Source organism: Pseudoliparis swirei, chromosome 20 (genome assembly GCF_029220125.1).
Source record: "Pseudoliparis swirei isolate HS2019 ecotype Mariana Trench chromosome 20, NWPU_hadal_v1, whole genome shotgun sequence".
In the NCBI taxonomy this organism is placed as follows: domain Eukaryota; kingdom Metazoa; phylum Chordata; class Actinopteri; order Perciformes; family Liparidae; genus Pseudoliparis; species Pseudoliparis swirei.
Window position 1 is genome coordinate 4,652,440 of NC_079407.1, and position 16,852 is coordinate 4,669,291.

At 45.2% G+C, this 16,852-nt stretch overlaps 1 protein-coding gene across 2 annotated transcripts in view; it reads right to left on the bottom strand.

Moving 5' to 3' along the window:
• Nucleotides 1-16,852, bottom strand: part of lsamp (limbic system associated membrane protein) — a 579,644-nt gene that overhangs the window by 401,525 nt on the left and 161,267 nt on the right. The window lies entirely within an intron of this gene.

A 16,852-nucleotide genomic window follows, 5' to 3' on the forward strand; every position in this document is an offset into this window, starting at 1 on the left:
CCCGTACCCACTGTATTTAGAGTTGAGCACAGATAGAGGGGTGGTGCAAAAGAAGAACAAAACAGTCGTAAATCAAATGCTCGCCACAGAGCCGTGACTAATCAGCTCTGGGTCTGGTGTGATGGAAGCCACTGGGATGAGGGAGTCATTCGAAATAGACTCGAATGTAGGACAGAGACAAAAAGCAAGGGAAGCTGAAGCTCCAAAAAGGCATCAGGATGCAGTATCTGCAAATCTACTGTAAACGGTCACAGCCTCAAGAGGGAAGATTGCTTTGTAGACGATATGCATTTTTGTTCCGTCCCGTAAATCAATTCGTCGTCGTTGATGGAGAATTAAGTGCTCCACCATCGGCTCATCCGTGAAGACAGATATGAATAAGTGTAATTCATCTGCGAGACACGCATGATGTGCAACATGTAATCCGTACTCCAAAGAACAAGAAGGCTCAACACTGAAGTCACAGCTCAGTGATAACCTACAGATACGAGTCTGTTGAGGACGAGGAGGTCATGAACCCATCGGCCGAATCCCCAATGAGGAGGGAGGATAGAAAGCTCATTGGAATGAGTGGTGAGAGAACAAGAGGGTTGGGGGGGGGGGGGGGGGGGGGTTCCTCACTTCACCACCGCAAAAGGAAAATAGCCATTACTGACTATTTCATATTGTAATCAAACTGAATTCTTTGATGATTGTTGTTGTGGCTGAATTCTTTGATCCAATATTGTAACTGCGAAAACCTTCATGTTGCCGTCAAAGAAAAACATGAAGAGAAAAAACAACGACAACAACAAAAAACCTTGGGTCTGAAGTGATTTGTGTAAACCGCTGTAATAGAATGGCGTGCTTTCGAGCACAATACAAACCTTATTAGCAGAAATAGCAGCTATGGCGTTGGATATAATAATAAAAAAATATTGATATGAATTCAACATCTCAGAAAATGCAGATATTCTACTGTATCTGCCACTGTGCTTCCACATTGACACACACACACACACACACACACACACCGTTGAAACCAACATGACTGCAGTTATGCAAAAATCCAGCCCAATAACAAGGAGCCACGGCTCTTATGACAAGGTCACAGAGGACACGCCCCTCTGGTGGAGGAGACCCGCTGTGAGCGGCGCCTGCTCCCATCTGTCACGTTGCCACGGCGCTGCTCACATTCATCTGCTGCTCTGCATCTTGGCAAACTTTGTTTGTTTTACCCTCTTTTCTTGTTTTTCTCTCCGTCTCATTTGTTTTCTTCCCGTTGCTACACTGGAACCTAATCATGGATTTAAGATGATAAAAACCTGTAGAATGCCATCTCCATCAAATATGGAACTTTAACAAATACATTTGATGGAATTTTCTTCATTTCATTTCTTTATTTTGTGTTGAAAAGCAGATTATATGTTTTTTTTTTTATTCAGGCGCTTCATGTTCACCTGGGAAACTAATTAAAAGTTCCCTCGTCCACGTTTGACAACACAATCTTTTAATCTCCATTTCTTTTTCCACACATTGCTGCCATACTTTGCAATGCGTTACCCTGCAGCTGGAGAACTGTGTGTTGCGTACATATCTGTGGTTGTTCCAAAAGAAAAGAAAAAAGTGAACAGGCAAGTTACAAAGCCACCATTTGCAACTTCCTTCTCCCTTCCTTCTGAAGCCATTTTCTAGTGGCGCCGACTCTAGTTCAATACGACTTCACATCAAACGCGGAGCGGCCCATCTCGGTCGCACTCAAAATTGTAGCCCTGTGTGTTTGTGTGGATGCGCCTGCTCTAAATGAAAGGGACGTGTGATGTCAGCTCTGCTTTGATATGTGAACACCAGCTCGACGGGGCCTTAAGCCCCACGAGCCAAAAGCAACGACGACCGCCGCACGCTCTGCTGCTGAGAGCTCATTTGGCACCGTTGGAACGCTTGCATGTTCCAACGGTGGGACGCCCCCCCCCCCCCCCCCTGGGGTACCCTACTGCAGTGTGTGTGTGTGTGTGTGAGAAATACAGAGTTATAGCGAGCATATTAATTTGAGACTCAAATTTAGAAATAATCGTGTTTAAATATAAAGCCAAAGTTAAATATCTGCTCTGTTTACTGAAACACAGGCTGTCTAAATAAATTAGAAAAATATTTTCAATAACAAGAGAAACAATACAAAGAAAATAATAATAATAATAATAATACAACAAATAATAATAATGCATTAAATGTATATAGCGCTTTTTAAGGTATACTCAAAGACATTTAATCACATAATGAAAGATCTAGACAGGAAAAATAACTACAATTTTAATCAAATTAATGAAAACAATAAGATCATAGAGCACATAATCACTTATTAGAAGCAATTCTGAACAGGTGGGTTTTGATTCGTGATTTGAAAATGGAAATGTCAGTGCAGTCTAGATGTTTATATTATAACTCTAGCAACAATATTTAAAAAAGTATTGGAAAAAGATGAACAATAATCATGTCAATCTAAACACAAAGTGTTGCTTCCAATGACGCTCTTAGAGGGGACAAGCTGGTGATCAAAGGGGTCGAGTCACATTAATTCAGTTTGGCTGGTTCTTATTTCAGATCCACAAGTCTCAGAGTCCTGCTGTCACAGCCAAAATAAATCATCATTTCTCTCTCCAAACATCTGAACACATTATTCAGGAACCAAACATGAGCTCATATGAAGAAAGAAAACACCCGGTGGAAACTTTGAAATTACTTTTTGTGTGAGATAAGAAAAAAAAAGAAAAAAGAAGAACTCATCCGACGGAGTGAATTATGAGTCTGTGAGCATCTAATTTAAACTCACAGGAAGAGTTTTTCTTCTTTGGCCGAACTTGTAAATCAATCACTCTCTCCCCCTCAGAGCAGGAGCAGAGCGTTGTTTTCTAATCAGAAGAGCCTTGCAGCGAGACGATTAATCTCAGGAGTTATTGGGAACGCCACAACGGATACAATGGAGACACAAACCGCTTAACAATGTATATTGGACATAAGCATTCATTCACAGTGTCAACATACATCTTCTGTATGCACGTTTGACTGATAATAATTGAAAATAAATGACAATTTTACTCCTTGGTTAACAAAAACTACTCAAAACAACTCCTAAAAGCATGGCAAAATAGATTAACAATAAGTACGTTTAACTACTTTCTTCTTGTTCCAATAATTCGCTGCAATCAGCTGATTATGATGAATTAACCTACTGCGGTTTCTCATCACTTCCTGGTGCTTAACAATTAATTTGTTTAATTACAAAAGAAGTGGTAAGACTCGACTGTGAAGTAACTCTGCTTCAACATGTTTTCTATATAAAGCTTATAAGCTATAACTTTGTTTTTAATCATAGCGTGGATGAAGACATTTACATATTCTACATATCTGACCTATGACCTTTCAGCTCGTGCATCTGGAGCCAATCAGTCTTTGTTGATAAATGTCTAATATATTCACATGGGCCTCTCTTAATGAAGACGCTTCTCATCGATGGAGTCTCCTCGCCAAAGTCCATTCCATTATCCAAACCGCACGTCCTTTTTTGGCGCTGGAGCTGATCCCAGCTGACATTGGGCGAAGGCGGGGTCGACCTTTGGCAGACAGAATCTCGTCAACAAATATCCAACTCCAGCTGGCCTCCCTTCATAAAACAAAGTATGAGAGCTGTGTGTGTACGACACACGTCGACCACGATGGCGTGGTCTCCGGTCCGGGAGGTTCAATCCACCAACGGTTAGCGTCGGGTCTCACGACATTTTTCTCCGGGCGTTCGTCCACCGTCAGTCAAAGGGAAACTAGCGGCATGCTTTTAAATCAGGCGTGTGGGCGACAGATGTGAACGTTAACATCGTATGGATGTGCAACAAAAACAAACCCTGGTTTATGTTTGACGACGGTAAAATAAAGAGAAACTCGTGAAAACAAAAAGTTGTACCGGATAACCTTTGTTACATCTCGGCAACGACGAGGCGAGACACGAACTCCGGTAGCCTCCTGTTCCTCACAGCCACCTCCGGCACTGCCTCTTGCTTCGCTACACGACTTAAAAAGGTCACACGATTTCTCACATTGGAACGAGCGCTGGAGGTAAATCACGAGGGGCTGAATCGTCTAATAAAGATGTAATTCCTTCGGTATAGTGGGCCGGACCCTTTATCCTAACAAGCCTTCAAGGCTAACGAGCCCGGGTTGAAATCTCACTGGCTTCTGTGTGCCTCCCCCTTCTCCCTCCCTCCGGTGCTTCTATTTATGTACATGGAGTGCTGAGCTCTGTGTGTCTGCATAATGTCTATTATTCAGACGATTCCCTTATCCCCACTGCAGTTACCAGACACCGAGTTCATACATTTAAAAATAGCAGCATGACCACAGATGTGTACGTAAGTGGTGGTCGTAGTCGACGGCACTAATTGGCTTCTGGGCAGCCGCTTTGAAAACGGAAGTTTGGCATTTTGGCTGTCGCCATCTTGGCTTTAGGCAACGTCCATCTTGGTTTTAGGCAATGTCTATGTTTAATTCAGGCAATGTCCATCTTGATTTTAGGCAATGTCCATCTTGGTTTTAGGCAATGTCTGTTTAATTTAGGCAATGTCCATCTTAGTTTTAGGCAATGTCCATCTTGGTTTTAGGCAATGTCCATCTTGGTTTTAGGCAATGTCTGTTTAATTTAGGCAATGTCCATCTTGGTTCAAGATTCAAGATTCAAGATTCAAGATGTTTTATTTGTCACATACACACACAGGGTGTGCAGTGAAATGAAAGTGGCAATGCTCAGCAGGAATGTGCAAGGGCAACAAGTACACACTATTTACAAATAAAAACAACACAATATTTACAGTAAGTGTGTGTGTGTGTGTGTGTGTGTGTGTGTGCCTAAGAGGGGCAGTTGTGTGGGTCTATGTGGGGGTCCTGGTGAGGTCGGAGTTCACAATCCTGATGGCCTGAGGAAAGAAACTCCGTCTCAGTCTCTCTGTTCTTGCAGCGTGACTACGGAGGCGCCTGCCTGACCGCAGCAGCTGAAACAGTCTGTTGTTGGGGTGGTGAGGATCCTTCATGATCCTGCGGCTCTGGTTCTGCACCTCCTGGTGTACAAGTCCTGCAGGGTGGGAGTGTAGTTCAATAGTGCGCTCAGCCGAACGCACTACTCTCTGCAGAGCCTTCCTGTCCTGAGCGGAGCAGTTGCCAAACCAGGCTGTGATGCTTCCTGTCAGGACGCTCTCTACAGCTCCAGAGTAGAAGGACTGAAGGATCCTCTGGGAAACTTTAAATTTCCTCAGCTGCCTGAGGTGGTAGAGGCGCTGCCTTGCCTTTCTCACCAGAGTGTCTGTGTTTGTTGACCATGTCAGATCCTCGGTGATGTGGACTCCCAGGTATTTATACCCGCTCACCCTCTCCACAGTAGTCCCGTTAATCCCCAGTGGTGAGTACGTCCTCTGTTGTTGTACCTTCCTAAAGTCCACAATCAGCTCCTTAGTTTTGGTGACATTCATGATGAGGCTGTTGTCCTGGCACCAGAGTGACAGATCAGCAACTTCCTCCAGGTAGGCCTTCTCGTCGTTGTCGGAGATCAGGCCCACCACCACTGTGTCATCCGCAAACTTGATGATGGTATTGAGTTGAACCTGGCCACACAGTCATGTGTGTACAGGGAGTACAGTAGGGGCTGAGGACGCAACCCTGGGGGATCCTGTGTTCAGGGTGAGGGATTTGGAGGTGTGTCTGCCCACCCTGACCACCTGTGGCCTGGCGGTCAGGAAGTCCAGGATCCAAGCACACAGGGGTGTTCAGTCCCAGCTCAATCAGCTTGCCGGCCAGTCTGGAGGGACTATGGTGTTGAAAGCTGAACTATAATCAATGAACAGTAGTCTCACATAGCCCCCTCTGGCTGTCCAGATGAGAGAGTGTGGTGTGCAGTACCTGGGAGACAGCATCATCCGTGGATCTGTTTGGGCGATAAGCAAACTGCAGCGGGTCCATGGAGGAAGGGAGGAAGGCGCAGATGTAGTCCTTTATCAGCCTCTCAAAGCATTTCATGACCACCGAGGTGAGGGCCACCGGTCGGTAGTCATTCATACATGCTGGAGAAGCATTCTTGGGCACAGGGACAATAGTGGATCTCTTGAAGCAGGCGGGGTCCACGGACTCAGCCAGGGAGAGGTTGAATATTGTGGTGAACACTGGAGCTAGCTGGTTAGCACAGGTCTTCAGTACTCGCCCAGATATGCCATCTGGACCTGCAGCTTTCCTGGTGTTCACCCTCAACAGAGCCCTCCTCACACTGTGCTCGGTCACAGAGAGTGTGTGTTCATCCCCAGCGGTAGAACTCACCTCGGCTACGCTTAACGGTGTTGTTGTTAGCGGCGAGCTAGCGCTGTTGTTGCTAGCCTCAAACCGTGCATAAAATGAGTTCAGGTCGTCCGCTAGGGATGCGTCGGCACTCACCATTGCGCGGGTCTGCTCTGGTAGTTTGTGATAGTCCGTAGCCCCTGCCATAGGCGCCTGGTGTCGCTGCTCCATCTGTGATTCCACTCTGTCTCGGTACCTTCTTTTGGCGTCCTTCACCGCCCTCCTCAGTCCATAGACCGCTGCCTTGTACTCGTCCATGTTGCCGGATACAAGACCGGAGTTATAGGCAGCAATGCAGGCGTTCACAGCTTCACGGATGGATCTATCAACCCACGGCTTTTGATTAGGAAAGACCCTAACTTTTACCGTGGGGCGATGGTGTCCGTTAAGCGTTGCTATCAGGCTCATTGCTACTTCCCCAAACTCGCTGACGTCACTGGAACTGGATTGGATCATGTCCCAGTCGACGACACGGAGAGCGTCCTGTAGCTCAGCCTCTGATTGGTCAGACCACCGCATTCAGTTCCTCGTCACTACCGCTTCCCGCGCGATCCTTTGTTTATACTCCGGAAGCAGAAAAATGGCGGCATGGTCTGATTTCCTAACGGAGGAGAGAGACAGCCTTGTAGCCTCTCTTGAATGGCGTATAGCAGTGGTCCAACGTTCTTTCCCTCTGGTAGCACACGTAATGTGCTGGTGAAAGTTCGGCATGACTTTTTTAGGTTTGCCTTGTTAAAGCCCCCAGCCCCCACCACAGCCGCGTCGGGATACTTGTTCTGATGCCGACATAACACATCATGTAGGTCCGATAGTGCTACGTCGGTGTCCGCTTGTGGTGGTATGTAGGCGGCTGTGGTGATGACCGAGCTGAACTCCCGGGGAAGGTAGAATGGACGGCATGAGATCGTCAGATGTTCCAGGTTCGCGAGCAGGAACGAGAAAGAGTCTTAATGTTCTTGGGGTCGCACCACATGTTGTTTGTCATGAAGCAGACCCCTCCACCCTTAGATTTACCAGACTCTTCCGTTCTGTCTGCACGGAAAACAGAGAAGGACTCGGTTGGACATATGACTCGATCCGGCACCAGCGGGTCAGCCAAGTTTCCGTCAGACAAAAGATGTTACAATCCCGCATGTCCCGTTGGAATCTGATCCTTGCCCTAAAATCATCCATCTTATTTTCCAGAGACTGGACGTTAGCAAGAAGGATGCTGGGCAAAGGTGGACGGTGGGCTTGAACTCTCAGTCTGTTCCGAATTCCGCTCCGTTTCCCTCGATGTTTCGTCGTCTCCCCGTAGTAGCGTCTCCACTGCTGTTGTTGTGGTTCGCTCGTACGATCTCTGCCGGCCACGCTGGATCGATGGAAAAAGTGGACAAAAACCCTTGTTTTGCGCAAAAGTTTATGTCCAAAAGTGTGCTGCGGTCGTATGTTGTTAGTGCCGATGTGTTTGTGGCAAAGAAAATATTAAAAATAAACACAAAAACTAAAAGAGCGCACAATCTCCGCGGAGCTGCCGCGACGGCGACTGGACACGGCCGCGCCATCCCGTTGTCACATCTTCTCCAAAAGTTTTAGGCAATGTCTGTTTAATTTAGGCAATGTCCATCTTGGTTTTAGGCAATGTCTATGTTTAATTTAGGCAATGTCCATCTTGGTTTTAGGCAATGTCTGTTTAATTTAGGCAATGTCCATCTTGGTTTTAGGCAATGTCTGTTTAATTTAGGCAATGTCCATCTTGGTTTTAGGCAATGTCTGTGTTTAATTTAGGCAATGTCCATCTTGGTTTTAGGCAATGTCCATCTTGGTTTTAGTAAACGTCCATCTTGGTTTAAGGCAAGCTCCATCTTGGCTTTTCGAAAAAGGAAGTGACACGAGAGGGCGGAGTCAAGTGCTACCAAATGCCGAACAGGCCATTTTTAGGTGAACACACATTTTAAAATGAACCCGCATGAACTGTTTAAGGGTTAACAATAATTCCTGTCGTTCTGAGTTTCTACTCATGGTTGAATGCACTCGTTGAAAGTCGCTTTGGATAAAAGCGTCAGCTAAATGACATGTCATGTGATGTAAAGGTTAAAGTCCTAAAACAAAAATATGGACAACTGCGTGGTAGCAACATGTCAATCATAAAAGGTAGCCAAGCCCTAAGATATACCCCGCTTTATGGTCTATTTATTCTCTATATGGGATATCACGCTGTATTGAAGAAGACTTGAGGTTATAATGAGATAATAAACTCATATTTACAACGTTTGGACTTCACTACTACACTAATCCGTATGCACACACCGCCGCGTACGGCGTTGTGCATCTCATCCATCCAATCAGCTGAAGAACATTCCCGGTTTCAAAGTAAACAGCGGTAAACAAAAAGGCATCACAACCGCCGCTTGACGGAGACCTGAAGGCATTTGGAGCAGACGCATCATTATATTCATCAGAGGCAAATGCAGATTGTGATTGGTTCATTCCTCAGCGTGGCTATGGGCTGTTCCTATCCCAGAAAAGGTCCATGTGTCCTACTTTACTCAAACGCAACAGTCAACCCATTAACGCTTTAGGATTATGATTATAAAACCACTAACATAATAATGTTTTACAAGCTTTGTGAAATCACCCTTTTGTTTATCATATTCTTTATTCATGTGCCCATCAGGAGTCTTCTTCCTAAGCAATAGTCAGACTGAGAGGCCCATGAGGACGTGAACACGTCCACAATCAGAGTAAGTAGTATCGTGGTGAAAATAATCTAGTTTTGTTTGTACCTCGGTTCATAAACTTCCCTGAGGAACCCCTTTTTTCTCTAACTGCCCATTTTTTTGATGACTTAATGGGAAAAAAAGGAACGTTTCGGGGGATCACGTCTATACAAGCACAGCAATGAACCAGTAATAAGGCCAATGTTTCAGTGTTCGAGTCAATATTTCAGTGGGTGTCACTTGGATGGATGATCCAGATGTTAAAATCATCTCCGCCGCCAGTGTCCCTGTCCTTTAAAGGGAAACAAAATCATATTGATTGAACCCCGACTGCAGAGCAAAGCACCAGCTTGCGAGACAGATCCTTAAATCAAGCTTTAGGGAGGACAGGCAAGAGGAAAAATCTGAAGTCATTATCATCACATCATTATCCCGCAGTGAAACATCTGGTCTCTCAAATAGCCCGAGATGACATTCCATTAATATTTGAGATGAAAGTGTTAATTAAAGTGGCTAAATTAGAAGGGGGTACTACTTGACTAGAATAAAGTGCAACCTGACACACGGCTGGGTTAATGAATTACGTGTCCAGTATGTCTACATCAATTTATTATGGACTAGTATTAGAGAGTAATACTCCTTCTGTAAGGTAGTTCACTTGTCTCTATGGATTCAGAATCATCAGGACAAGATGTTGGCATTAGAAGCCTCTCTGGTCGTCTCTCTGGTCGTCTCTCTGGTCGTCTCTCTGACCGTCTCTCTGGTCGTCTCTCTGGTCGTCTCTCTGGCCGTCTCTCTGGTCGTCTCTCTGGTCGTCTCTCTGACCGTCTCTCTGACCGTCTCTCTGGTCGTCTCTCTGACCGTCTCTCTGGTCGTCTCTCTGGCCGTCTCTCTGGCCGTCTCTCTGGCCGTCTCTCTGGCCGTCTCTCTGGTCGTCTCTCTGGTCGTCTCTCTGACCGTCTCTCTGGTCGTCTCTCTGGTCGTCTCTCTGGCCGTCTCTCTGGTCGTCTCTCTGACCGTCTCTCTGGTCGTCTCTCTGGTCGTCTCTCTGGTCGTCTCTCTGACCGTCTCTCTGGTCGTCTCTCTCTGGCCTCTCTGGTCGTCTCTCTGGTCGTCTCTCTGGTCGTCTCTCTGGTCGTCTCTCTGGTCGTCTCTCTGGCCGTCTCTCTGGTCGTCTCTCTGGCCGTCTCTCTGGCCGTCTCTCTGGTCGTCTCTCTGGTCGTCTCTCTGGCCGTCTCTCTGGCCGTCTCTCTGGTCGTCTCTCTGGCCGTCTCTCTGGTCGTCTCTCTGGCCGTCTCTCTGGTCGTCTCTCTGGTCGTCTCTCTGGCCGTCTCTCTGGTCGTCTCTCTGGTCGTCTCTCTGGTCGTCTCTCTGGTCGTCTGACCGTCTCTCTGGTCGTCTCTCTGGTCGTCTCTCTGGTCGTCTCTCTGGTCGTCTCTCTGGTCGTCTCTCTGGTCGTCTCTCTGGTCGTCTCTCTGGTCGTCTCTCTGGCCGTCTCTCTGGTCGTCTCTGGCCGTCTCTCTGGTCGTCTCTCTGGTCGTCTCTCTGGTCGTCTCTCTGGCCGTCTCTCTGGTCGTCTCTCTGGTCGTCTCTCTGGCCGTCTCTCTGGTCGTCTCTCTGGTCGTCTCTCTGGCCGTCTCTCTGGTCGTCTCTCTGACCGTCTCTCTGGTCGTCTCTCTGGTCGTCTCTCTGGCCGTCTCTCTGGTCGTCTCTCTGGTCGTCTCTCTGGTCGTCTCTCTTTTATTGTTATTACATTTTTAAACAACTATTTACAATTATAACTTATTTCTTTGTTTTGTTATAATTTCTTATTTGTGTACATACCTATTACAAGTAATACAGATAGGAAAAGCAAAACAAAGAACAAAAAAAATATATTAAAGGAAATTATTGGGGCTTTTTTTGCCTCTCCTAGTGATATCAGGGGCACAATTATATTTCTTCGGGGCGGTTTTGCCCTTTGCCCTCGTGTATTTCCGACGCTGTCTGTATGTATATAAATGGCTCATTCTACGGGAACAACAATCATATTTTCAGGTGAATATCAACCACATTTTTTTTAAAACACTTATGAATATGATATCCTATTGCTGCCGATAGATCCCATAAATGTTTCACGCTGTTCCTTTAAGGGGCAATTCAAGTCCGATGAGGTTTCAGAGTGATTAATACCTTCCATCCGCCCCCTCTAATTGGTGCTCTCGTGGTCTCTAGTGGTGCTTGTTCAGCTCCGCCAACCAAAACAATACAGAAAACCTTCGTATAATTGTCGACACATGAATGTCAATTTGATCAATTTCCAAATTTGAGTACCTCAAAGGAGCGCCGGCATTTGTTTGCAATATGGCGATGAAAGAGTGTGAAGCAGAGCGTTTGGCAGCGAGCGGTGAAACACGACGATGATGTAATGACGCCGGAGAAACTCCAGGGACGTTTTACTCCTGGAGAAACTATGAACTGCGACTGAAAAAAAATCACGCTCGTGTCCTCGGAGACGAGCTAAACGGTAGAATACATTTAGGCTGACACGTAGATGCTACTTTACTGACCCGAGTGTGGTGTGTGGTGTGCGATGCTCCGTGTGTGTGTGTGTGTGTGTGTGTGTGTGTGTGTGTGTGTGTGTGTGTGAGATCCCCTCGAGGACACCCTGCCAGCTACAGTATGATCTATGAAATATGCATCTGAAAAGTCACACGGGTCAAAGTCTCAATCCACCTGGGTTATACCAAGAAAACCTTGTGTTTGTTTTTGTATTCTCTCTCGCTCGCTCTCTCTTTCTCGCTCTCATATTTTATGATTGTTAAGGCAGTCGATGAGATTGAATGTTTCTTATAATATTGTTATTGTGTTAAACTTGGATGGAGGAAACTGGGCTCAGTGTTAGTTTGTGTATTTATCTCTCTTGCTCTCTCTCATCTCTTCTTCTCCCATCTCTCCATCTCTCTCTCTTTCCCTCTCTCACTCACTCTCTCTCTTTCTCTCTCACTCACTCTAACTCTCTCTCACCTCGCTCACCTCTTTCTCTCTCCTCTTCTCCTCCCATTTCTCTATCCCTCTCTCTTTCCCTGTCTCTCTCACTGTCTTTCCATCTCTTATCTCGCTCTTTATCTGTCTCTCTAATCTCTTCTCCTCACTCTCTCTCACCTTTTTCTGTCTCATCTCTTCTTCTCCCATCGCTCTGTCTCTCTCTCTCCCCACCCCTCTCTCTCCCTGATATTTAAAGCAGTTGACATCGTTTGGGGCTTTTTATAATAAGCTGCATTGAGAAAATAAATTAAGACCAATAAATACAAACTGCATTGTTTCTTTAATTCATCTCACTTTACGAGAGTGAATACAGCGCATATTATTTATTGAGAATAATGTCCTCTAGTGTTTTAGTTAAGGGCTTTCTCGTTTATTTACCCTGATCACTTCGCTCCTCCGAACGCGACGGCGGTGATGAATGAGCCGCCGGCCTCGTTAGGAGGAAGACGGAGGAGGAGGATCTGCTACCTGGACAATAAATTATCGCATATTTGTGCAATAATGAAGAGGCAAAAAAGGATAGAATTGCAGAGTGGCAATTTTTAGTGGCATTTGGGAATGAGCCAAAAAACGCCGACTTTACTTTACTCGGCTGTTCACTTTCAGCCGAGAGTTGCCTCAAAGTGTTTTGCTCAAACAGAATTATTAGTCTTTAGATTTATGTATAATTCCATTTAACGATGTCCTGAAGGGATGAAGTGAGACTGAAGTGAGGCTGTAAATCACTTTAGTGGACCCGTATAAAACTCTTCTTTTTTTATTCCACTCTCTTTAAATCTGACATTCTATCTGACTAATATCCCAAAAAACACTGTGCCACCAGTATGCGACTGCAGAGCGCCATAAAACATCTCACGCTCAAGAGGAGCGATGGCGTGAGAAGCGGGAGGAATGGACGATGTTTACCCGTCAACTATAACGCTTGAATGTTTCTCGGGATTTATCACGCTTTAGAGAGGACAGAGCAAACCAGACGCCTTTTTATGTAGTTATTTTGATTTTTCTCGCTGTTATGTGTTTTTCATTTCTGTATACAGTGGGTACGGAAAGTATTCAGACCCCTATAAAATAGTCACCCTTTGTTTCATTGCAGCCATTTGCTAAAATCAAAAAAGTTCATTTTATTTCTCATGAATGTTCACTTGACAGAAAAAAACTGAAATGTAGAAATGTTTGCACATTTATCAAAAAAGAAAAACTGAAATATCACATGGTCATAAGTATTAATGAGAAATAAAATCAGTCAAAATCAAAAAAGTTCATTTTATTTCTCATTAATGTACACTCAGCACCCCATCTTGACAGAAAAAAACAGAAATGTAGACATTGTTGCAAATTTATTAAAAAAGAAAAACTGAAATATCACATAAGTATTCAGACCCTTTGCTGTGACGCTCATATTTAACTCACATGTCTTCCACTGCTTCTGGTCCTCCTTGAGATGGCTCTCCTCCTTCATTGGAGTCCAGCTGTGTTTAATTAAACTGATTGGACTTGATTAGGAACGGCACACACCTGTCGCTATAAGACCTTACAGCTCACAGTGCATGTCAGAGCCAATGAGAATCATGAGGTGGAAGGAACTGCCCACGGCAGTGTGTGTGGCAGTATAAGTGTGTTCTATGTGTAGTGAGAAGACACACAACAAAGTGTTAAAATAAAACACATCTCATGCACCTTGTGGTCAAAGCCTTCTAGTATTAATTTCCTCGTGTATCTGATGTAATTAATTAATCTAACACACTGACATAATGGAGGACAGCACTAAACGTGTCCTGTGTCCTCGCCCTTGAGAACAAGACGGGAGCGTTATCTGATCCGAAGCTTATCAGCGGACGCCATCGTCCGTCAGCGCCTGCCAAAGAAAAGCCTCACACACTGCTGTGGACACTGTGACTGAGGTTGGGCACACGAAAAAAACAACATCTTAATTAAGTTTCGGGGGAAAAGATCGTGGTTGGAGTTAAAATGACTTCTTTGCTAAGGGTATAGGGTACCGCCATCGTCATGGTAACAACAATGGACATCGACCGGCGGCGGTTTTGAAACGGGGAAAACGAACGGCAGCCCGACTCTCTCCTTAACGTCGCTCGTAAGTCAAAATCAAATCGAAGTAAAAATGTATTTCGGGACACCGGTTTGGGATTGATTCTCTAAAACAAGCGATCTCGCGGGTCTGAAGGGTAAAGCCAAAAATTGCACCTTGTCGATTACCTCCGGGACACGTGTGAAAAATAGAGCCCAAAAAAAAGCAAAGGCATCCCATGCATGACCCTGAACCACAACCGTACGCGGAGGATGGAGGACAGTCGGAATCTAGAGTAATTTAGAGGCTTTTCACGGCGCCGAGCATCACCATAAAATCAGAATTCATCGGCCGTGGCTGCCGAGTGTAATTCGTCTGCGGCCACCTGCGGTTTGATGGGTCACAATCAAGACAACATCTGCAGGTCGGAAATCTGAGTTTTAACAGGAATCGGGACAGAATAAAAAAAATAAAAAAAGGAACAACAACTTGTTTAAATGTTTCATACGTGCAATACATCCAGGGAAGATTCTGGAGCTCTTGGAGATGACATTATAAAGATCTAATCAAACAACCGTCTGTTCCCAGAATATTTGCATCCAATGATGCGAGCCATCCGCCTAAGTAAAGAGGAACCGTCCCTGTAATACAGGAGTCAGAGCAGCACCTCACTCTAATTCCCTGGCCTGTATTGAGGGCAGTGGACTGTGGCTGGGTTAACAAGGTCACTGGTGAGGAAGAGGAGGAGGAGGAGGATGGAGGCAAACAAGTCCGTTACACTCCAGTGTGTCTTGGTCAGGACTGGAGCGAAGGCTCAGCGCACAGGAACTCATGTTCCCACTCTCTCATGTTCCCACTCGCTCCACATGTCAATTCCCCTTTTGCATTGAAAAATGCCCAAATCCACTCTGTAGATTTGTGTTGGGCTCCACAGAGATCACACTTTAGTAATTACGTTCCCAATATGAACAAAAAATCGAAGCAGATCAGACGATACATTGGAGTTTCGGGAGATCCCATTCATACTGGAGGGGTGGGAAGCAATACCATTAGAAACTTCTTCTTTTAAGTACTGTACTGCGCAGTTAATCCAAGATATTGTATATTTGAATATGTATTTAATTATCTATTTAGACTCCACCTGGCTTTGATATTACATTGCTACCTCAAAACTACAAAAAAAAACATTCTATAAAAGGAGAAATCCCAGGAGTGGTAAACTAATTCTCATTTCTCAAAGTTTCTTTGTTAATAATTGTACCTGACTCCAGGGAACGCTCCGTCTGCAGGCAGCGCTCACAGCACCGTGAACTTAAGAGGAGGAGTGAGACATTATTTCTAGAGCGCACCTGCCACATAAATTAATATGCGAGGTTTACAGGATGATGTATTCTCGTTATGGAACAGTCGTCGATGTTTTTTGTTCCCACAAAATATGAACAGTGGTGCATTCCTGTGGAACTTTTTTAAATTTGCTTGAGGATAAACGTAAACAACAGCGACAGAACAAATATCAATATGACACCGTGTATCAACTTTGACTGTTTGAGCATTTAAGTGGTGGACTAGATTGGGTGGTGCAACAGAAAGGGTTGGTGGATTAGATTTTGTAGTGGACTATGTTGGATTGTGGAATGGATTTGGTGGTGAAATAGATTGGGTGGGGGACTAGATTGGGTAGTGGAATAGATTGGGTGGTGGTGGACTAGATTAAGTAGCAGAATAGATTGGGTAGTGGACTATAATGGGTGGTGGAATAGATTGGTAGTGGAAATGATGGGTGGTGGTGTAGTGGAATAGATTGGGTAGTGGACTATAATGGGTGGTGGAATAGATTGGGTGGGGGACGAGATTGGGTAGTGGAATAGATTGGGTGGTGGTGGACTAGATTAGGTAGCAGAATAGATTGGGTAGTGGACTATAATGGGTGGTGGAATAGATTGGTAGTGGAATAGATGGGTGGTGGTGGATTAGATTGGGTAGTGGACTATAATGGGTGGTGGAATAGATTGGTAGTGGAATAGATGGGTGGTGGTGGATTAGATTGGGTGGTGGAAATGATGGGTGGTGGTGGACTAGATTAGATAGTGGAATAGATTGGGTAGTGGACTATAATGGGTGGTGGAATAGATTGGGTGGGGGACGAGATTGGGTAGTGGAATAGATTGGGTGGTGGTGGACTAGATTAGGTAGCAGAATAGATTGGGTAGTGGACTATAATGGGTGGTGGAATAGATTGGTAGTGGAATAGATGGGTGGTGGTGGATTAGATTGGGTGGTGGAATAGATTGGGTAGTGTACTATAATCGGTAGAGGACTATAATGGGTGGTGGAATAGATTGGTAGTGGAATAGATGGGTGGTGGTGGATTAGATTGGGTAGTGGACTATAATGGGTGGTGGATTAGATTGGGTAGTGGACTATAATGGGTGGTGGAATAGATTGGGTAGTGGACTATAATGGGTGGTGGAATAGATTGGGTAGTGGACTATAATGGGTGGTGGATTAGATTGGGTAGTGGACTATAATGGGTGGTGGAATAGATTGGGTAGTGGACTAAAATGGGTGGTGGAATAGATTGGGTAGTGGACTATAATGGGTGGTGGAATAGATTGGGTAGTGGAATAGATGGGTGCTGGGGGAATAGATGGGTGTTGGGGGAATAGACTGGGGGACTAGCCGTTGGCTCTACATGGCTTAACTTTGCTTCCATCTCAGCCAGGATACCCACAGGCACTGTTTGTGCATTCATCTA